General features: G+C 40.1%; 1 non-coding gene across 1 annotated transcript; it reads left to right on the forward strand.

Annotated features, from left to right (window-relative positions):
* The first annotated feature begins 22,951 nt into the window (after nt 1-22,951).
* LOC121140111 lies at nt 22,952-23,072 on the forward strand. The gene has a single exon (XR_005876942.1). It is a non-coding gene; the product is annotated as a U6atac minor spliceosomal RNA (small nuclear RNA).
* Nucleotides 23,073-23,473: the final 401 nt, after the last annotated feature.

Raw genomic sequence — 23,473 nt, forward strand, 5'->3', positions numbered from 1 at the left:
AGGGAGGGAGAGAGGGAGGGAGGGAGGGAGGGAGGGAGGGAGGGAGGGAGGAAAGAGGAAAATAATAGAAAAGATCTTGAGTTCAGACATGTAAATTTTGGACTGGTGAAACGGGTAACTTGCAATTAAAATTAAGATTGTACCTAGTTCACTGAAGCTTTCAATTCTGTGGTTTCCCCTTCTGCATGTGGGGTCATTCAGCCATTGCAGAATGAGATTGGACAAGAAGTCCCAGGATCTTTCCCACACTCTGCAAGATTGAGATAACACTGTTTCGAGGATGTTTCCTTTTGAGCATGCCCAGAACTGCTGCCTCTGTATAGTGGCAAGACTTGAAGTCCAGTTCAGTCCCAACTGTGTTTTAAGCAACATGACTTAAGAAAAGCTAGCTCATTTTGGTACTCTTTCTCCCAACTGCTTTCCTTTTGTACACAAAATATACAAAAGCATATCAAGGAAGCCCTTGTCTCACAGGGACAAAAGAATCTTGAATGTGCACTAATGCCATCTAAGTGACTCAAGATGATTTTCTTCCTAAGGTTGTGTGCCTTTTAATAGAGAACTCTGAAAGATGGAAGGAAGCTTTCAGACCCAGGGGGAAAAACAGTGTTCAAAACAGGTTTGTGATAGGTGATATTTTGTTGGAAGAGATTGCCCAGTGTGCTCTTGCCTACCTACTCATGAGGATGGATCTGCTTCTGAGGATGCTTGTAGGTGAAAAATACAGACTCCCTCATGGCATTGTCTCCCTGGGACTGGATTTGCTAGTTTACAATTTCTGACTGAAAAGCATGAGTGCTTATTGGAAGGCCATGAATAACACTTCAGTGACAAATGATGACATTTCCTCACCGTCACTTATTATCTCTAAAATAATACAGTTGAATAGAATGATCTCTGAGACCCCTCCTGCCCTCCCATTACTGTGAAGAGAAAACCATAAGAGAAAAGAAAGTGACTAAATTCTTGTTCCAAATCTACCAGCAACTTGTCACTTAACCTCTCTAAACCTCAATTGTCAATGGAAAATGTGGGAAATTACATTTAAAATTCTACCTGGAACTAGAGTCTATCCATAGCTTCCACTTGTGAGTGAATATATTGTTTTTACTTTAGAAAAACATATTTAGAGATATGCATCAGGCTGGCAAGATGGCTCAGTGAGCTAAGGCATTCGCCATGCAAGCCTGGTGATCAGAATTTGATACCCAAAACCCAGGGAGGAAGGAAAGAATGGGTAGACTCCACAAACTTGCCCTCTGACCTCCAGAATTGACATCAATGCATGCTCCCCCCCACGAATCATACATACACACAAACCATACATACACACATTACACACACACACACACACACACACACGAAAGAGAGAGACAGAGGAGAGAGAGAGAAGAGAGGGAGAAAGAGAAACAGAGGCAGAAAAAGAGAGAGTACATTTAAAGAAACAGAAACAGACAGAAAAAGAGAGAGTACATTTAAAAACATTTAAATGGTTTTTTGTTTTGTGACATGGAAAGGTAACTTTAATGGATAGTAAGCAAATATATGAAACCTGATTTTAGATTCTTTCCATGAGTGCTAAGCAAGAAAAGAATGGGATATAGCTCAGAAGATAAAGTACTTCCTGCCCAAGGATGAGGGCCTGAGTTCAAATCCCCAGCACCCATATAAATAGCATGCACCTGCGTCTCAGAGCTGGGAGAGGTTGAGAAAGGCAGATCCCTGGGACTCACTGGTCCTCTACTCAATGAGTTCCAGGTGAGTGACAGACCCTGTCTCAAAAACCAAAGGAGACAGTGTCCAAGGAATGACACCAGAGGTTGTCCTCTGGCCTCCATATGTGTGCTCACACATGTACATGCAAACCTCCACACACAAGGAGATGCATATCCACACATGTACAAGTGTAAACTTGAAACATATAAAGTATAGAGAGGTAGGCCTAACACAATACCAAAAGAGTTCACACATTCACTTTTTAAAGCATTTTAGTGAATGCCCTTGAGAGGAGGCAGGGAACAAAAATGACATTACTAAGAAAAGATGGTTTTATAGTGTATTTAATTAGACAATTTCTCTATTAAGAAAAAACACTAAATCAAAAGCTCTGAGTGGCACATATTGATGACTTGCAAAGAGCAGCAGCAGCAAATCCAAAGTAGCAGTGGACACAGAGCCACTTGTTTGAAGTGAGGGGCCGCTAACAAGCTCTCCAGGCACAAATCCTGTCTTAAATTAAAGGACACATAAAAATCAAGGCCGAGGTCTCAAGTGCCTTGATGGCAATGGCCAGAAGTTGGGATCAAAGCAGTAATCACACAAAATAACATGCGGAGGTTTCCAGCCAATGTCCTTGAAAGGAATTCATAGCGTTCTTCCTGCACCCTCCCAAAGAATTTCAATTCACCGAAGAATCTGTATTAATGGTAGTTAATGTGTCTTAGCATAGCAAAATTGGCAATACAGGCATAATAATCAGTTCTTTAGTGTTCCTTATATATGAAGGTGTGAGATTGTGTTCTGACCCTAAGCTAGAGAAAAAGACTGGAACATGAAATTAACTTGTGCCACTCGAAGCTATACAAGTAAAGGCCATGTTTGGATTATCTGTTGTCTCTCCTCACCTGTAACTTTGTCCTCTGAGCAGTAGCAGAGCACACATGCAAAGCAATTGTCCTCTGATTGCTTTTCACCTTACTCCCCCAAAGCCACATTGAAAAGGTACCAATTTAGATGATGAATCCAGGCCTAATGACCTGGCTGCATCCACTTGGAAGGAGCTATGCTATTCAAAAAGCTACAGGAGCAATCCCTCAGTTTGGCTTTCTCATTAAAGTGGTTTTGGATTTTTTTATTGTTTTTGTTTTTAATCAGACTTGAAACCCCTTCCATTTTTCCGTGTTGTTATTCTTTCTCTGCTGTGTACCTGAAACAGTGACTCAGTTGATAGCCCACTGTGTGCCCTAAACCTTCAGGCAAATCAGAAAATGGGCCCTTCGCTTGAATAGTGACTCAATTAAAAAGATGTATCGTGCTTCTTTTATGATTTATACACAAGCATGGGGGATACAGAAAACAGGATGTAGTTGTCATTCTTTCGCATGTGATAAACAGCTTCAAGTGCCGCAATGACTTACTACAATAAAAATTGATTTCAACTCAGGCATTGAATTTTAACTCAGGAGTATGCCTATAAGTTGGCTGTCACCCCAATGACCTCAGCTGGGCCGCACAAGGTTTGTAACTACTCCACACTGTAGGATTCAGTCTGAAGAGGCAGTGGCTTTAGAGGGCATGCTCGTTTCCTAAGAGCTCAAAGGCATTGACTGGAAATTGAAATTCATGCCCATTACCAAGGCATTGCTCCAAAGTCCTCCTGCAGTACCTGTACACTCACTCTGCAGTAATAGACCGGCCTCTACTGCACCCAAACCTTGGGCAGGTACACCTTGCCAGCAGAGGGATATGGAACCAGTTCTCGTTCACTTCTTTTTTTTTTGCTGCATGCATATAGAACCATCTAGCTGTACCCTGGATCCCTCTGTGAGCTGAGAATGTGTCATCACTTAGTGATCCCATCATACAGACTGTCCAGGTCAGTGATCTTCATGGCATATACACTAGAAACCTCTAGGTCTCTAGCTGGTGGCTAAAGTGTACCCAGTAGTCATTTCTTTTAGTCTCCCCAACACATACACCAGGCATTGCAGGCTATGTGCCACCTTGACAACATATGGATTCTAGAAATCCTGGCTTCCTGTGTGCTAACTAGCCTCAGTGTTCCTATGACTGGGGCCCAAATCTGTCAAGAGCATCGCAGGTAATGTTTCTTCCATGCAGTGGACTGCAGCCATAACCAGTGAGCTATAAAACCAAGCTTGCCATCCCATAACCCATCTTCTATCTCTTTCTCTCTTCATCTCTCTAGCCCTTTCCTTCTCTCTCTGTCTCCCTCTTCCTTCCCTCCCCACCCCTCCCTCCTTCCACCACCTTCCCCCCAACCTAAGTTATTTCTGAGGGTTTCAAGTTCCTTTTATGTCTTTATATTGACTTTCTCTATAACTGATCTTAACCTTGTTCAACCCTTTTTCCCTAGTCCCCTCTCCGATACTCAACACTTCTTGGTTTTATTGAATAAAGATGGTATTTAAGCTGTAGCTCAATGCTACTTTTTGGATACTCACTTTCCCTAGATCACCCATGTGCATGAGGCATACATGATGGTAAACTGCTGCTTGGTTTTCTCTTGCTAACCTGCATTTTCTTACTTCTGTCTCAACTGAGAACTCAGAAGTAAACTATTTTATCCCCACTACACTGGTGTATTGGAAATGAACTTTCATCAGCAGTTATACAAATTTGAACAAGAAATCAATGCTTGCCCCAAAGAGCTCCACGTTTAGTAGAGAGAACCTCCATAAAACAGATAAGTGACAATATTATGCTATCAAGTGTAACACTGCATATGTAACCAAAATAGTTAGCCAGAAGGAAACTTTGAAAGGGGAATATTGAATCTGATTAAGGGTCAAAAAGATCCATGGTGAATGTCAAAGTTGTTCTTACAGTTAGATTAAAGGGGGAAAGGATGAGAGAGGCAGGAGAAATATAAACTATAGAGGGGACAGAGGATCCACACCATGACCTAGCATTTGTACAATATTTCACAATTTCAAATTATAATCACCCCTATTACCCATTTCATTGTAATGAACCCAGTCAAGTATTGTGCCAATACACAGAAATCATTTCCATTTTTCCTGAAATCATTCCAAGCTTGGATTATTTATTTCTGCTTGACGTAGAGCAAGAGTCCAAAATTGTTTTTATATGTGACAAAAGACCATATGTATTAGTCCCAAGTGGGAATTGAGGAGAGAAATGTACTAGCAATGTAAATTGTCTCTAAGCATGAATCAAATATGACATTGGCCCCCAAGACACTATGAGCTCATCACAGCCAGCAGAAACTCCCTAGGGAATAATAGTTCCTTCAGTTCAAGTTTTTGCTTCTGGAGGAAGGAAGTTTCAACAACACCATCTCATATTCTCCCAAACCCCAACCCTACTCTGCAAAAAGTTTAATGTTTCTCTTCAAAGGCTCAGTTCAAACTCCACTCCTCTATTCCATCCTGTCCCTTGCTAGAGCTCTTGCTTCTTGTACCCTGCTCCCAAACTTGGCTGTGAACTGTAATTACATTACCCAGGAGGTTCCTTTCAAATCATTTTTTCCCTAGGCTCCACTTGAAATTCAGAATTTCTAGGTCTGGGGTTGCATTTTAAGCTTCTCATGCAATTTTAATGTGACTGGCCTAGCATCCATCAGCTAAGAGCCATTCATCAATACGCATCACACAGTCCATACTTAATTGTTGTCTCACTGATTTATGTATGTTGGCCTGTGTTCTATATCACTGCTGCTCAACCTTTAAAGTGCATCTGAGTCACCTACGCATCTTGTTAAAATGCAGCTCTGGGTTGGTGAACCTGAAGTGCAGCCTTAAAGTCTGCATTTATAATGAGTTCCCAGGCGATGACTGTTGCTGCCACTCGTGGCACCACACTTTGAGGAACCAACCTAGTGTTGCTCACTTTTACATTGGGTGTCTGCTTTCACATTTCTTTCCTATTCCAAGGAATAGGTGTCAGTATGGGGCCATCCTTTAAATGTGTATGTGATTAATCCACTTCAGTGTTTCATGCTTCCTTTTAGCTTCATGAAGCACCCTATCTATTCCTTTTTACTATGATTCCCTACCCTTGTTCTCTGGATTCTATCTCTACTTTAGGATGTTGGGCAAATTGTTATTCCTGCTAAGAAAATTCGAGGTAAAAAGACAATATAAAGATTCTCATACCTGACAAAGATTTTATTAGTGTATATCCATTGTACAAAATGATGGGTTTCATCGCTGAAGATAATTTTTAAATGTCTTATAGACTCTTCCTCAGCATAAGCTGAAAATTAGTTCCATCAGAACTCCCTGGCATGCCTATTGAAAACACAGGTGTCTATCTGTATGCTGTCCAGACTACCACATGGAATATTTGAAAGAGAAGCTTAGAAACGCATACTAAGCAAGATTCCAAAGTTCACATTGCAGTTTGAGTGGTATGGATCTCTCAGAGGAGGAGATGGAGCCAGGGAGGACAGAGGAGGAGAGAGGAGGAAAGAGAGGTGGAGGAGAAGAAGTGTTGATAGTTACATAGAACACTCTCTCAATGGCATCTTGGCCTGCTCACTACTTTGCACTGGGGTGTTGTGGAATATTAGTTTAACTATGTAAAATGTGTTACCTTTGTTTACCGTGTCTGCCTAAGGTACCCGATTGGTCTAACAAAAAGCTAAATGGCCAATATCTAGGCAGGAGGTATAAGTGGGACTTCTCGGCATAGAGAGTAAGTAGGAGAAGGAACCTAGGCTTGAGAGGCATGTAGGGAGAGAGAGAGAAAACGAAAGTCGGGGGGAGGCTAGGGAAACTCCAAGGACCAGCCAGCCACACCCAGAAGAAGTAGGAAAGCAGGACACACAGAATAAAAGAAAGGTTTAAAGCCCCAAGGTAAAACACAGATGAATATAAACAGGTTAAATTAAGTTATAAGAGCAAGTATAACAAGCATAAGCGAAAGACCAAGCTTTCATAGTTAATAGGAAGTCTCCATGTCATTAGTTGGGAGCTGGTTGGTGGCCCAAAGAAAATTCAGCTACACTGGGGGACATTGGGAAGGCCTCAGAAGCAAGGTCTTGCATCTGCCATCCTCTTCTCTCTTCTCTCTCACCCACAGCATTTCATAGGAACGAAACTCTTCTGTGAAAGATGTGGATCCTCATTTCAGTGAGAGGACTAGATACACAATATGAAAAACTGAGGCAGTTTATTTTACAACTTTGCATCACCAGGTGCTCTCCCAGCATGGCAGGCCTGCTGATTGAGCACAGAATGGGAAAAGATATTCACCAACTCCACAACTGACAGAGAGCTGATTTCCAAAATATACAAAGAACTAAAAAAGCTAGCAACCCAAACACCAAATAATACAATTAAAAAGTAGGGTACAGAACTAAGTAGAGAATTCATAACAGAGGAATCTAAAATGGCTGATAGACACTTAAGAAAGTGCTCAACATCCTTAGCCATCAGGGAAATGCAAATCAAAACAACTCTGAGATATCATCTTACTCCTATCAGAATGGCTAAAATCAAAACCACCTACAGTTTATCCTGGATAGGACATGGATAAAAGGGAACATTCCTCCATTGCTGGCGGGAGTGCAAACTTGTACAACCACTTTGGAAATCAGTATCGAGATTCCTCAGGAAAATGGGACTCAATCTACCACAAGATCTAGCAATTCCACTCTTAAGTATATACCCCCAAAATGCACATTCATACAACAAGGACAACTGTTCCACGATGTTCACAGCAGCATTATTTGTAATAGCCAGAACCTGCAAGCAACGTAGATACCACTCAACTGAAGAATGGATAGAGAAAATGTGGTACATTTATACAATGGAGTACTACTCAGCAGAAAAAAACAATGGAATCTTGAAATTTGCAGGCAAATGGATGGCACTAGAAGAAACCATTCAGAGAACAGTTTTTATCATCCTAACAAAGATCCCTCTTTATATTTCCTCATTGGCAGAGTGAGCTAGCTAGTTTTATGTCAACCTGCCACAGCTAAGTTCATCTGGAAAGAGAGAACTTCAATTGAGAGACTTTCCCCATCAGATTGACCCATACCTGTGGTGCATTTTTTAAATTAGCGATTGGATGTAGAAGTTCCCAGTTCCCTGTGGGCAGTCCTACCCCTGTGCTAAGCAAGCCATGAAGAGCAATCTAGTAAGCAGCACTCTTCCATGGCTTCTGTATCAGTTTCTGCCTCCGGGTTCCTGTCTTGACTTCCCTGATGATGGACTGTTACCTGGAAGTGTAAAATGAAATAGATCATTTCCTCCCCAAGTTGAGTATGGTCATGATGTTTTATCACAGTAATAGAAAAAAAGCTTAGGTACTAAGAGATCCAGAGTCCATAATCTACACATCATCTAAGTCTTATCATCTACTCTGCTGTTTATATTTGTCTATTTTTCAACAACCATGAATGGTGTCATCTCTACATTTTACATCTTGTTTCTTTTAAAGCTTATCGAGCCCAAGACCTTGTCAAATCTGCAGGTTGTTAGGCAACCTTGACTGTTAGTAATTTTCTATTCTAATTATCTGGTTTCAGGGAGAGGAAAACAGCTAGACTAGAAGAGTTTGGGTAGGGATACTACCTTAGCAGGCTCACCTATAGGGATCCAGTGCTAACTGGACCTAAACTGACTCAGGATACTTTTATTTCTTATATCTTCTCCCTAAAAGAAAGCCATAAATCTGGTAAGGATTATTCTCTGCCCCATCCCTCCTTAAAATAAGTCCTAGAATACTCATTTCAGAACGGTCCTACCCTGTACTCAAGGGAAGAAATACTGCACAGGAAGACCAAATAGAACCTGAACAAACAAGCCTTGCTGTGTTCTCTACCTGTACCCCACCAGTTTATTTGCTTTAAGTCGTATTCTTTCTATTCAACTGGATTCTATCCACTTTTGTCATGAAACTAAGCATAAGAATACAGCAGCCTCTGGGTCTTCTGGTCTCCATTTCTGAATGTTCCTGGGTCATTCTAAATGTTGCTGGATAAACTTGTATTTTTCTCTTGCTAGCTTCTTTTGCCAGAAGAGTGCTTGTGGGACCCTTTTGGTGGGTGAGGAACCCAAGAAGACCCTTTTTATCCCTATGCCATTTTGTTGATCACTGTGCTGTGTCACCTTCAAGATAGGTGAGTTTCATCTTGGTAACAACTCTAGAAGATAGTCTTCTTTGTGGAGTCTAGAGAGGTTAGACAAGCTAGTCGGGTGGTCAGACATATGGCTGTAGAACACAGATCTCTTGACATCAAATCTGTTGGTACTCTCATCAAGAGTTTACATCTAGTTGGCTTTTTAGAGTAAAATATTCCATTAAAGGGTTCCTTCTTCCTTTTCATGTATCCTCTGCTTTTATCATTTCCTTAAAAATACTCAAAGAAAAACTGAGTGCTGTCAATACCCCCAACAACAGCCTATATGGCATGGCGGTGCTGACCATTAAGTAAAAATAAGGATGTATGAATGAAGAGATGAACTAGAGTACTAGGCTCTTGTTCCACAGGTGTGGGTAGAAATAATTATGACTTCTTACAGGAGGTTAAGGAATAATATTTTAGAAAGTAAATCATGAAACATATGTTTTCTTTAACTCATCAATAAACTGGGAACCAGGGAGGACATCATGATTAGTCCACAGGAGAAAGCAAAGAACCATGAATTTTTATACAGTGATAATGAAATACATTTTAAACCAGCCTAAATGCTTGGCAATAACAAATTTCTTTGCAGCAGACACAACTGGCTTGTACTTCTTTTGGCAAGAAAGACATGATGTCAGTTTTGTACTAATTAACTTCTGTCTCTTCAGGATCACAGGACATCCTAGGAAAAGGCAAAGGTTTTCCCCCTTACAGATAACCCTGAGAGACCCACCCAGTGCCATACTGAGTGAATAGTCAGTAATTTCTTCTGCACATATCAAAGCCTTACATTTGTATTTATTTTCACTCTCTTTTACTATCTCTCAGAGATCAGTTTCATCTTCAAGGATATTCATGATCACAAAATAAGACTGGCCTCATTAGCTGTGGCCTAATTATGTACATGGGTACAGCAAGTACTTTTAACCACCTAGGGACATTTAAAATGATTGAAGTTCACATAAGAAAACTCAGGTTTGAAAGCTTCTATGCCGTTATTTTGAGGTTAGGGAAACCAAGCTTCAGAAATAATGTACCAAATTTCACTTACACTGTCTATATATTCTCCTCAGAGTGCCTCCCCTCAAATGTAACAAGGTCCCTGCTCTGCTTAGATCCCTCTTAGCGCCATTTGAAGTCTCGCAGAAGGACTTGTGACACCTTAGTTTTAGAAGTAAAGTCAATCTGAGTTCTATGAATGTGTTGGGTCACACCTGATTTAATAAACATAGTGCTCAAATAGAACAGTCCAGGCAAGATCTTGGTACTATAGCTGCTTCTTCTAAGCATATTACCATTATTAAAGAAAGACAAATTCTTTGTCTTTTTGCACTTCATACATGAGAACTGTACCTTCATCACTCTTACATCCCCTCCCCCTTCAAACTATTCCAATGCCATACTTCCCAAATTCATGGTCTCTTCTTTAATTACTAGTGTTACATGTGGTGTGTGTGTGTGTGTGTGTGTGTGTGTGTGTGTGTGTGTATACATGCACATACAAACTCCTGACTCCATACAGTTTTTTTCACATATACATGTGTCCAGGGCTGACTACTTGGAATTGGCAATGACCACCTATAGCTCTTCATCTAGGGGTGAGACCATACCTTGCCCATATCGGCATGTCAATTGTGTTGTTATTATGGTTCAGGAAATCATATTGTTGAAATTTCATGGGAACATTTTCCGTGTCATGCCTAGTAAACACTTTCTGGGAATCTAATTTGTAAAGTCTTCCCAGTCCTTCTTCACATATTTTCCCTGAGTCTTAGGTGTAGGGATTTCACAGCAAATATATCATCAGTTGGGTTTGAACACCTGAGAGTTGCATATTCTCTGAATTTTGAGCAGCTGTAGATCTCTAAAGAAAGGCAAAGTCTTAATGAAACTATGCAAATAACTACGTTGCCAAGAAGTATAAGGAAATGGAGTTTTAAAGCTTAGTGGGACAATGCTAAAGAATGAAAGACAGCAAGCATCAGGGGTAACTTGCAATGGTGTGAATATGACAATGTCTGTTACTTGACAAAGGTGTGAAATATGGCAAACTGGTGCAATGAAATATTACTCAGCAATTAAAAAAGTGAAATGAGAATACATGTACAACATATGTGAACCCTGAAAACGTGACATTAGCTAATGACATGTCATGTTTCGTGTCACAAGTTTCATTAATTCATTCATATGCAACATCCAAAACAGGCACACCCATGTGGACTGAGAGTGAATTACTTAATTACATTAACTGAGTACCCTCCATTCAGAGGGAATAAAGAGAGATTACTAATGGCGACAGGGGTGTTTCCCCAGTGATAAGATGTTCTAAAATTGGCTGCAACTGAGGTGTAATTGTATTCACTTTTAATATACAAACCCCGATTGAATTATAAGCTTTAAATGGGCAATTTATATGGTATGTAAATTATATTTTTGTAAAGCTGCTTTGAATGGAGAGCTTAAGTAGAAAGTATTGGTACAGTAGCACATGGCTGTACTCCCAGCCCTGGGAGACTGAGGCAAAAGGATCACAAGTTCAAGACCAGCCTGTGCTACATAGATGAAACAGAGAGAAAGGCAGACAGACATGTAGAAAGTACATAATGTATGAAAAAGTGGCATTAAAATTATTTTATTCTAAAGACTTTCGATTATATTCAAACAAGAAACCATGATAAAATTTCTCTCATCAATTCATTTTTCTTTATGTGCGTGCATATGTATACACATGTATATGCAGATACACGTGCCTGCAGAAGTCAGAGAATGATGATCTTGTGTCTGTCTGACTTGGTCCCTTGAGACAGGGTCTCTCACTGAACCTGAAGGTGCCACTAGCAAGCCCCAGTGATCCATCTGTCTCCACCACCATTCAGCTCATTTTTAGTATAATGTTTTATTCATTGCTTGAGAATTTCATACATGCATATAGTAAATGTTGAGCATATTCATCCCTTGCTACTGATTCATACTAAGTGAAGTAAATGTACCAAGAATATTCTAAAACTGCAATGCAAACATAGTGATAATATCAGTCAATGTGCCGTGAGGAGTGTGACAAACAATATGTCACAACTATGATAAATCCCCGAGAATGTCTTGTAAAGCACACAGTTCCAAAATCTTTGTTATTAATGATGTCTGCCTACAAATATACATGCTACTTATACAAATCTAACATAGGAAAGGCTGGATTTCTCTTATTTGACTACACTTTCTTTGTGTATGTGTGTATGAGGTTCATAACCCTATGAGAGAGAGAGGGAGGGGGAAGGGCATGTGTATATGTCTGTGTACATATGCAGAGACCAAGAGATCAACCTTGAGTGTTGTTTTGCAGGATTCACTCACCATGTTTTTGAATCAAGGTCTCTCACTAGCCTGAAGCTCAGTAAGTAGTCTAGGCTGGCTGGTCAGTGAACAATCTCCAGGAATCTGCATGTTGCTAAACTGCCCAAACACTAGGATTACAAGTGTTCTGCCACCATGCTGGCTTTTTTAAAAAAATGGTTTCTAAATTTCAAATTCTGGTTCTCATGCTTGCAAGGTAAGCACTTTCCCTAACAATCCTTGACTATACTTTCAATGTGACTCTAATATGAAATGTGCTGGTCTTTGTTGGTATTCTATTGCTGTGAAGAGACATCATGACCATGACATCACTTATAAAAGAAAGCATTTAATTGGAACTTACTTACAGTTTCAGAGGTTTAGACAATTATCATCATAGCAGGGAGCATGCAGACATGTGGGCAGGCATGGTCCTAGAGAAATAGCTTAGAGTTCTACATTTTGGTCCATGGGAAGCAGGAAGAGAAAGACACTAGGCCTGGCTTGGGCTTTTGAAACCTCAAAGCCCACCCCCAGTGACACATTCCCTCCGTGGGCAGGCATGGTCCTAGAGAAATAGCTTAGAGTTCTACATTTTGGTCCATGGGAAGCAGGAAGAGAAAGACACTAGGCCTGGCTTGGGCTTTTGAAACCTCAAAGCCCACCCCCAGTGACACATTCCCTCCAACAAAGCCATACATACTCCAACAAGGCCACAACCCCTAATCCTTCTCAAATAATGCCACTCCCTAGTGACTAAGCATTCAAATATATGAGCCTATAGAGGCCATTCCTATTCAAACCACTATGGTGGTCATTACCAACATCACTCACTTTTTACTTTGTAAAATGAAAGAATGAAGCCAGACATAGTAATTAGTTGCTTAAACTCATAATCTCAATACTCAAGAAGTTGAGAAAGGAGGACTTCAGTGAGTCTGAGGCCAGCCTGGGCTATACAGTGAGACCATGTCTCAAAAAACTAAAAAGGAAAGAAAGAAAAACAAGAGAAGAGGGAGGGAGGGAGGGAAGGAAGAAAGGAGGGAAAGAATTGCAAACCATTGTAACTTTTCTTGAAGCCCTCTTAAAATATGGCAAAGTTTATTTTAAGTATATAAAATATTCTGAAAGATTTATCTAAATTTCCCTATCTTTAAGATATGATTGGCAAAGATAAACATCAAAGAAGCTGTCAAAGGAGACTGAGACAATTAAGATAGGATCAAAAGTATCCCAGAACCATCAGGTTATATAGTCAATCAAATGTCAAGAAAACATTTAAAGTAATAAAGAGTTTACCATAATAGTAATGAATCGTGGTTCTTTTACAGACAAGGAGCAAGAAACCTTTGTTTTCTCTTTTCTAACATAGTTAAGGATGTAATAAAGTTGACACAAAGAACAGAAAATGGTTGTACACAAAATCACTCTTACATACAAAATCAACATTAATCCCTTCCTCTATAGGCAAGAGCAATAAGCAGTATTCAAAGAAACTGAGCACACATTGCTAAGATTTTATACATTTTATACATTTTAATACCTTTTCAAAGAAAGGTATTAAAAGCCAGGGCAAATAAAACACACTTTCCAGGTTTTAAATTTCATTTACTCTATCATAACTGGGAACAAATAGGCAATTTAAAGACATATTTTGAGACAGGCATTATGGCACACACTTTTAATCTTACCAACTGAGAGACTAAGGCAGAAGGATTGCCATGAGTGGGAGGCCAGCCAAGGATATATAATGAGATGAGAGAGAGAGAGAGAGATTCAGAGAGACAGACAGAGACAGAAAGAGACAGAGAGATACAGAGACAGAGAGATGGAGAGAGAGAGAAAATGCAATATTGCAACCAAAGTCAGTGCTAATTTCACTATAGTGTTAAGATATTGGGCAGGGAATATAAGTCAGCAGTAAAGAACTTGCCTAGCATGTTTATGGGCTGACTCCCCAGTATCAGAAATAAATTAAATTTAATTAAAAGATGGGATAGTATGTTAACATGAAATATACTCATAATTTCTGTCTTTAGTGTGTTTAGTTGTCTCAGTTTTCATTTCCTTTTATTTTTAAGTTACTGGGTGGGAATCAAATCCAGGCCCTCAGGCATGCTAAGCAATAAGTTGTGTGGTGAGCTGAATCCTCAGCGCCTCCATTTTCACTTCTAATCTAGTATTTAGGGTTAATTCACATGCACAAAATTCGTTAGGTCCTCAGTAAACTCCAAGAGTATAAAAGGGTTCAAGCACTACAAGGAAGAGGAAGCAGCAGCGGCAGCTGAATGCTGCTGAATTAAGGCAAAAGTACCTGTTTTGGAAAGAAAGCGCATGCCCAACTGTGGTTTTCTGTCATCGCTTCTCACAGTACAGTTCCAGCTACTCGCACTAAGTAACTGACTTCTATTTCATAAGAAATGGCAAGGGGGGCCTTGGGGTAGATAACTGAAAGCTACTTGAGCATTTTAGAAGACAATCTCCTAGTCCCTTTTGCTGTAGCAGCACACCACCCTCATTCCTTCCCAAAGTGTCAAAAGAGAACACAGACATTGAGGTGGCCCAAAGACACAACATCTTCATGGCATGTAAAGCAAGCAGAAGTTTATCAGTGTTGAACTGTGTAAGGCCTTTATGTGCCTCAGAGACACGATGGTGAATCATTCCTCAACTCAGAGAGCTATAATCCCCTATTATTAAGTTGCCTTAGGATTTAAAACAATGATCTTCAAGTTGGCCTATTAGAAAACATAGCTAAAGCTAAAATAAAAAGGTATTGTTTAGAATAAAGGAAATTTAATTACAACAAACTTTTATTTTTATAACATTAAACAGAAGTGGTATTTTGTTTATTGGACCTATGAATATATTGAGGGATATTATATCTAAGTTATGTGGACTTAGATTTTATTTTTTTTTTAGGAGCTGATGTGTCTGTTTTATTCACACACAGATTTGGTATATTTTTTGTTTTTTTTTATTTTTACACCATCTCAGTTGGGATCTTTATTTTGTCTCCTATACAAGTTTCCAATCTCAAAATGTGCATTCTTTTTTTTCCAGTTTAAATTTAGATAAGAAACAGGGTTGCTTCACAAGTCAGTTCCAGGTCCCTCTCCCTTTCCCTCCCCTCCTCCCGTGCCCCCCCACGCCCCCCCCGTTATCCCCTCATTCCCCCAGGGAGGGTGAGGCCCTCCATGGGGGTGTCCATAGTCTGTCATTTCATATAGGGCAGGGCTTTTAATTTTTATTTGTTTTTCTGAAAACTCATCATTAAAGCATAATGACTTTCCTTAAATTTTGAAATTCAGAGATACTTTATTTCTGTATGTTCTTAATTATATCTAGAAGCCAGGAAAAGACTGAGAACTGTGGATGTACAGGACATCCCTTAACTTTTGAGATACTTTGTAATCACATCACTTAATACCCTCCAGAGGCAGGAAATCATATCCTGCTCAAAGGAGTCAGACTTCACTGGGTCTTTGACACATGAATGAATACATAGAGAGCTTAGAGCTTCAATTCTAAACTTGTAGTCCTGGTCAAGGTTAAATAGAGAGGAACAAATCTTTTGAGCATGAGCATCAAAAGTGCTGTTCTCTAGTCTGGGTATTCAATTCTTAATTAATTGATCTCATGATTACAACCTGAATGAATACATATGCCAGGAAAAAAAATCACAAAAACCTCCCATTCTCTCATGTCTCTTGTCAATATAAAAGGAAAGAAAGAAAGGAAGGAATAAAGGAAAGAAGGAAGAAATCAATCACTCAATCAATCAATCAGTGTTACTCATTAACACTACAGTGTTCATCAAAGGGTGAATTCCTCAAACAAAATTCTAAGTTATTGTCCTGCAAACTCTTTTATACATATCAGCTGAGTGTTTAAGGATGTGGGTTGTGGGACTAGTCTGCCTAGGATGGAATTCCAGTTCCACTATTTACTAGCTATGTGATTTTGGGCATCACTCTTCTTTGTTCTAGTAAAATGATACTAATAGATCATACCTGATGAACTCTTTTCAGGGTTGATATAATACTATGAATGGCAGTCAGTCATGGTAGCATCTACCTATAGTCCCTACAACACAGGAAACTGAATGTGGAGGATTGTTTGGGCCTAAGAGTTTGAGACCAGTATGTATAACACAGCAAGACCCCATCTTAAGGGAGCTGGAGAGATGGCTCAGCTTGCTAAGATTTCCTCTTCCAGAGGGCAGGATTCAAGTCTCAGCAATCACATGGTTGCTCACAGTCACCTGTAACTTCAGTTCCAAGAGATCCTACATAGTCTTTGGCCGCCACAGATACTGCATGTACATGGTACACAAACATACATGCAGGCAAATCGCCTATACACACAAAATAATAAAATTTAAAGGAAATTAAAGACATGATCATTTAAAAAAGACCCCATCTTAAACAATTAAGAACATAAAGAATAGTAGTTGCCATGTCCTAGTCCTACTCTTGTATTAATCCTTATTGTTAGATAGATACTAATCTTCAAACAGAAGCCCCAGCCTACATATCAGCAGCTTCAAATGCAGTGGTACTCTGATGCTCAGAAAATGACTTTCTTGGTGAGGGAACTTCTTTTGACCTCAGTTTCTGAATGAACATTCCAGGGACTTTACCCAAGGTATAATACATTATTTTTCTATTAACCTTCTTATTAGTTATCAGTTTTTCCTCCTACTTCTTCATTGACCTTAGAGAGCAGCAAGTGAGAATCACATCAACTTTCAATTCACACCATCCTCCTACTTCAACACCACCACTCTCAGTTCCTTAAAGTGTCAGAAGAAACGAGTCTCTTTTAGCACAATTCCATGTGCTAGATCACTTACATATCCATTTCTCACAGAATATTAACCCCATGTTTGTCTCCAATGGACAGCTTTGCCATCCTGTAGAGAGGAAGGAGGCTCACAAACTCAGAATGTTACATCTCACAAGTCTCCTCCTCCATGCTATATTAGCAAAAAACAATTGAGGTGCCTGAAAGTCAGGGAAGAAAGTTCAACTATTAAGTGACATCACTTATGACCCATGCTGAGGGTCAGTTTTCAGTGATCTACCTACCTTCATGGCTACCTCACTCTTGTGAAGACTAACTCCTTATCTGTGCTTCTGTGACTTTTCACCCATGAGAAAGCCCTCACCCATGCTCCTGTGAGGAACCCTTACCCATGATCCTGTAAACAACCACTTACCCATGTTCCTGTAACCCTGATCCAAGCTCCTAAAATTAGCCCTCCATGCTTTAAATGCCCCCTCACCCATGTTCCCTTGAGTAACCCCTCAGCATTCCCGTAAACAGTCACTCATCCATTCTCCTGCCAGTAACCCCTCACCCATGACTACTGTAAGTGACCCCCTCACCTATGAGTACCCCTTCACCAATGCTTCTATGTATGTAGCCTTCAAACAGTCACTGATTTACAAAGCTAGACTTAGGTGAATTCATTTCACTGCCCCATTATCTGTGCCCTGTCTGAGGCAAACATACATTTATTCAGGCCTCCATAGGAAATCCATGCAAAGCCTTTCTGTCTCCATCAGCAACTTACTTCCTATGATCATTTTGTTGTTTTTGTTTTGTGGCTAACCTCAGTTCATTTGGTTTCATAGTGGTATTTTCAACCAATGACCATTGATTCAGTAGTAAATTTTATCCTATGATATCTTTCAAGAGTGCTTATCTACTTGTTTTTTTTTGTTTTCATTGTTATTGTTTTATATTCTCTTACAAATTTACAGTCAATTCAACAAGTTCCCAGAAAAACAACAACAACAAAATCAGTTGAAAATTTTCTGGATGTTCTACTTTCATTTGGTTGCTGTGGGAAAAAAACAAAAACAAAAACCTTGGGAAGGAAAGGGTTATCTGGCTCACACTTCAGTCTGCAGGAACTGAAGCAGATACCATAAAGGGATGCTACTGACTTGATTACTAGCTCATGCTCAGCTAGCATTCTTATAGAAGGCAGGCCCACATGACAGGCATTGGAATCACCCACAGTGGACTGGGCCCTCCTACATCAATTGGCAAATGTTCTAAAGACATGCCCACAGACCAATGTGATCTAGACAATTCCTCAACTAAGACTCTCTCTTCCCAGGTGACTCTCAGTTGTATCAAGTTGAAAATAATCCCAGGGCATGGGGATCACACTGAATGTCTATATTGACTTAAGAAGAAATGACATGATAACGTTGACTCTTCCATTTGTACACTGAAATCTTCTTTAATGTTGCTACGGTTTATAAATATTTGTTCTTCTATAGTTCTTGGGCATCTCTGGTAAGATTTCTGCCTAAGTACCTGATGTTTGTATCCTGTTATCAGGGAGACACTTTAAAACGTTTAAACAATGTTAGGAACAGTGCTCTGGCTCCCTGCTGCAGTGCTTCCCCAGCATTATGGGTCTGGAACTATAAGCCCAAATAGACTCTTCCTTCTGTGGGTCCCCTTGGTTTTGATACTGTATCACAGCAACAAAATGTAACTGATAAAGGATGTTTAAAAAACCCAAAAAATTCCAAGAGTTTGATACCAAAGCATAGGAAATTCAGCTTTCTACGCTGATTTTTGTATATAGAAATATTGGTAAAATCACTTGGGAGCTGTAATTATAAAATGTGAACTCTTTAATCATCTGCAATAATTGCACCATACACAAATGCTTGGTTTCCCTTTTGAAACCTCTGTCTTTATTTTGTCTAATCACACTGAACAGCGTTGAGCAGCAATCTTCTTAACTGACACTAGACTTTTTTTTTCTTAGCCACCATGAAGAATCTTAACAGGTCACCATTAATTACACCCTGCTGTTTCCTGTCTTTTCTTGCTCCTCTAAATAACCTGTATCTCTTTTGAAGTGTCGTCTCTCCCAGGAGTATTTCCATCCTTCCAGCCTGAGTTCCTATTCTCCACCCATGCATCTTGCTAGGACGTTTCTTACTCACACTAGATTCTAGAGCAGTAGTTCTCAACCTTCCTAATACCGTGTCACTTTAATGCAGTTCCTCATATTGTGGTGACTCCCAGTATAAAATTATTTCCTTGCTACTTCATAACTATAATTCTGCTACTATTATGAATCTTAATGTAAATATCTGATATGAAGAACATCTGCTATGCCACCCTAAACAGCCATGACCCATGGTTTGAGAACCACTGTTCTAGTTGCTACTGATGGCGTCTGTAGCCAGAGCTTTTGTAGCTCACACAAAGCCTAGTGCACAGAAGGAAAACAGAGAAGAGCTGTTGGATGAGTGACTAAAGTGGCATGTTGGGGCTGTCTTTTTCCTGGATGTGATTTTGGTTCACTTGCTCCATCCTCACAGCCAACATTTTCATTAAAAGAAGAGAAATTTGAGGAACAGCCTGAAGGGAATTTATTATAAAGTGTTATACACTAGGAAGAAACTAGCTGTGGATACTGTGTGGTTTCCCCTTCTCCCAGGGGGAAGGTCTATAAATCCTCACTCTAGTGAACATCAGGGAGGCCATAAGGCTTGCATCTGCCAACACAATATGCATGGAAAATGCACAAATCACATCCAAACTGAATCTTTGAAAAGAAAATCATGTGTTGTAAGATGTTTTTTGTTTCTGGTTTGGGGTTGTTTTGTTGTTGTTCCTATCAACAGTCATATCTAATGGTCAAGGGTCATTTTGCAACCATTGGCTTCTCCTTCAGTCTGAGTTCCACAACAATCCCAGCATGGAGCAGAATCAGCAGTGACTCAAGCCAAAGAAAGCTAGCTTTGGTGATACAAGCCATTGTGCCTTGAAGGTTTGAAGGTTTACTTTCTACCTCAAGTACATGACCCAAACTTAAAGGTCAGCTTCTCAGTCTCTCTGTTGTGCACTATCATAGTTAACTCAACTCATACTATCATTTGCATTTGCATATATGTATATGAAGGATGAGTCTACATGTATGCACCTCTCTACATATGTAGGGGTCGGAGGAGTATCTCAGGTGTCCTGATCTATTATTACTCTATACCTTATCCTTTGAGACAGGTCTCTCACTGACTCCTGGAAAGCTCCAACAATCTTCCTGTCTCTGCATCTATTGTTTTACTGGTGCTAGGGTTACAGGCACATGCATGACCACACTTGATTTTTTACATAGGTTCTTATCTAATGTGCCATCTTCCCTGCCTCATTTAAAAATTAACACTTGCTCTTAAATGATACAGAATGTCCCACTATTGAAAGAAATTAAGATTCTTTAGCTTTCTAAGATTAATTTCCAAGTGTGTAGGTAAGGCAGAAGCTGCCAGTACTCATATGCTTTTGTTGTCCTTATAGATCCTCAATATTTGTAAGGACAGTTTTCCTAGAGCCTCAGTATTAACAGGGACAATGTCCTAGAGCCTTGATGTTAACAGACAGCTCCTAGAGCCTCAGTGTAACCAGAGATAAATTCTGGAGCCTCAATGTTAACAGACGGATCCTAGAGCCTCAATATTTACAGGGACAGATTCTAGAGCCTCAGTATTAACAGACAGCTCCTAGAGCCTACGTATTAACAGGGACCATGTCCTCAGGCCTCAGTGTTAACAGGGACAGTTTCCTAGAGCCTCAATATCAACAGGAACAATACCTTAGAGCCTCAATAATAACAGGGACAGTATTGTTATGCTAACAGAGACAGTATCTTAGAGCTTCCGTGTTAATAGGGACAGCATCTTAGAGCCTTGGTGTTTACAGGAGCACTATTACTAGCTAATGTTTTAACTTTCACAGTTTCCCTTGCACAAAACTCTATTCTGTCTAATAAGAAAGAAAACCAACAGAAATACTTCCAAGTAGGGATTCTGGGAAATTGTTTTTCTGACAAGGGGGACAGGCTTCTGTTTCATGTCATTTGCCTTGTGCTCTCCCTAATTATTATTGGGCATAGCAGTCACCTTGTATTCATGTATTCAGTCAGCTGTTACAGATGGAGGGTAGGAAGCTAGAAGACATCTTGAAATAATTTCTTAAAAGAAACACCAGATGTAGACTAACTTCTTCTGGACATTTGTTATTAGAAACATAAAACCCTGTGTCAAACCCACTCTTTAAAGAGTTTTCTACCATATGGTAGCAAAAATATTTAGCTGATAAAGGAAACGTTCACTAGTCAAGATTTCCCAACATGCGTAGACATGGCATTTTCGAACTGACAGTTCTTAACAGAGAAGAATGGGTGCCTTGTAGGTTGATAGGCAGCATCCTTCCTTAGTTTCTACCTACTGTGGCATAATAGCAACTACTCCAGCTGTATATTTGCTTTCTATCACTACATTAAAGCTATGAGAGAATCAATGCATTAAGAACAAGGTTTCTGAGGCTGGACATGGTGGCACACACTTTTAATCCCAGTACTTGGGAGGCAGAGGTAGGTGGATGTCTGAATAACAGGACAGTCAGTGCTTTTACACAGAGAAACCCAGTCTTGAAAACAAACAGACAAAAAGAACAAGGTTTCTTTCAGCTAACATCTTTCCAGTTTGTAGTTTTATTTTCCCATGACCTTGGCCTATAGTAAGGCAACACAACATGGTAGAATTATTGGAAGCAGAAAAATCTCTCACCTCACAACCAAAAGCAAAAGGAGTCCAGTGGCCCACCGCACACTCCAAGAACACAACCTCAAAGGTTTAAAGTCTTCTCAGTAGTCCCTATCCCTCAGATTCTGCCACTTGTCAACAGCAGCATTCTGGGGATGACATCTGGGCCTTTTAGAAATTGTCAAGATCTTGTCTCTAGGATATTGGTCAATGTCCCCTGAGCAGTTGGTACACAGAACTAACTTCAAGTGTCATCATATGATAACAGTGCCCCCTTTACTTCTTAAGGCCTGTTCTTCATTTTGAGCCTAAAGGGATAATGTGGGTACAGGAGAAAGGACCTGGGCCCAAGTTTAAAGCCTGAGTGACTCAGCACTTTGATACACAAGACATTTAAAGAAAACTAAATGATTAATATATAACATCCTGCCTCACATAAGAATGCTTCATTAACATCTTCAAGATACTTCACAGAAACTGCAGCATTTATGACACTTCTGTGTCCAGTGAATGTGCTGTTTTTGAACAGGAAAGAAAACTTTTCCAGATGTCCTCAAATGATGCCACTGATGACATCCTTCTAAGACCAGTGATGCTCTGGGCAGGGGCCTGTTCTCCTTTCTGTGTTGTGATATATCATCTTGACCAAGAAAACAATGTAGAAAGAGGAAAGGAAATGGTATCCTTGGTGTACTATTCTAACTGAAGTTCACTGGTGCAGGGAGGTTAGGACAGCTAGTCACATCATAGCCACAGTCAAGAGAATAAACACATATTTTCTTGCTGTTTCGTGGCCAGCTACCTTTTTCTCTACTCTCACACAGTTCAGGGCCCAGCCCATGAAAAGATACTGACATTCAGGGTGGGCCTTCCCATGTCAGTTAATAATCAAGACAACCCACTACAGACATGCCCACAGGCCACCCTGATCTAGATAATTTCTCACTAAGTGTCTCTTCCCAAGTGACACAAGGTTGTATCAAGGTGACAGTTAAAAGTAACGAGCAGCGGACCATTCTGTGGAAGTGTAAGCAGGAAAGTTCATGTTTTCCAGCTCTCTCCCTCCACTCTCACCTCAACAGAGAGAGGAAGGGTAGAAAATGTTTATTTATCCTATAGCTAAATATCCTTAGCATCCATTTATAGTACCCAAAAGAGAACTCTGAGAAGTGGGGTTAGCACATTTTTATGAATTTGGGTATTTTATGAAATATAGTTAGCACTCTCCTTGACAAAGATGGAAGAGGTCTGGGGCCTAACAATACACATACAGTTAAGGCATTCCCATCTACTTTGTATCATCTCAACAACATGTTTTAGCTGGCTTCTGTATCCCTCATTCAAGGCTCCCTTTCAGCCTCCTGCAATTCTCCAATTCCCTACTTCCACCTGCAGATTCCTCTCCCAGATCCTAATTTATTCATCTAATCCTGGTACACCACAATGTGCTCCAAGCAACGTAACTCCTGAGAAGGACAGATCAATCTCAGACCAGGCAACACCTCTCCTCCTAGCATGCCTCAACTTAAGAAGGTGCCATGGAGGAAAGGCCGTCCAATTAATCATTATCATCCTGGACCAACTCTCTGGTTCTTATCACTCAGCTCCCAGAAAAGGTGGCTCACCCACCTAGCCTCTGCTGTGACTACACTTTACAGAGGACCAGATATACTGGAAAAGACCCAGTGCCAGTTCTTGGTTCAAGAATCTGTAGCATCCT

Source organism: Mesocricetus auratus, unplaced genomic scaffold (assembly GCF_017639785.1).
Source record: "Mesocricetus auratus isolate SY011 unplaced genomic scaffold, BCM_Maur_2.0 Super-Scaffold_100003, whole genome shotgun sequence".
Lineage (NCBI taxonomy): Eukaryota > Metazoa > Chordata > Mammalia > Rodentia > Cricetidae > Mesocricetus > Mesocricetus auratus.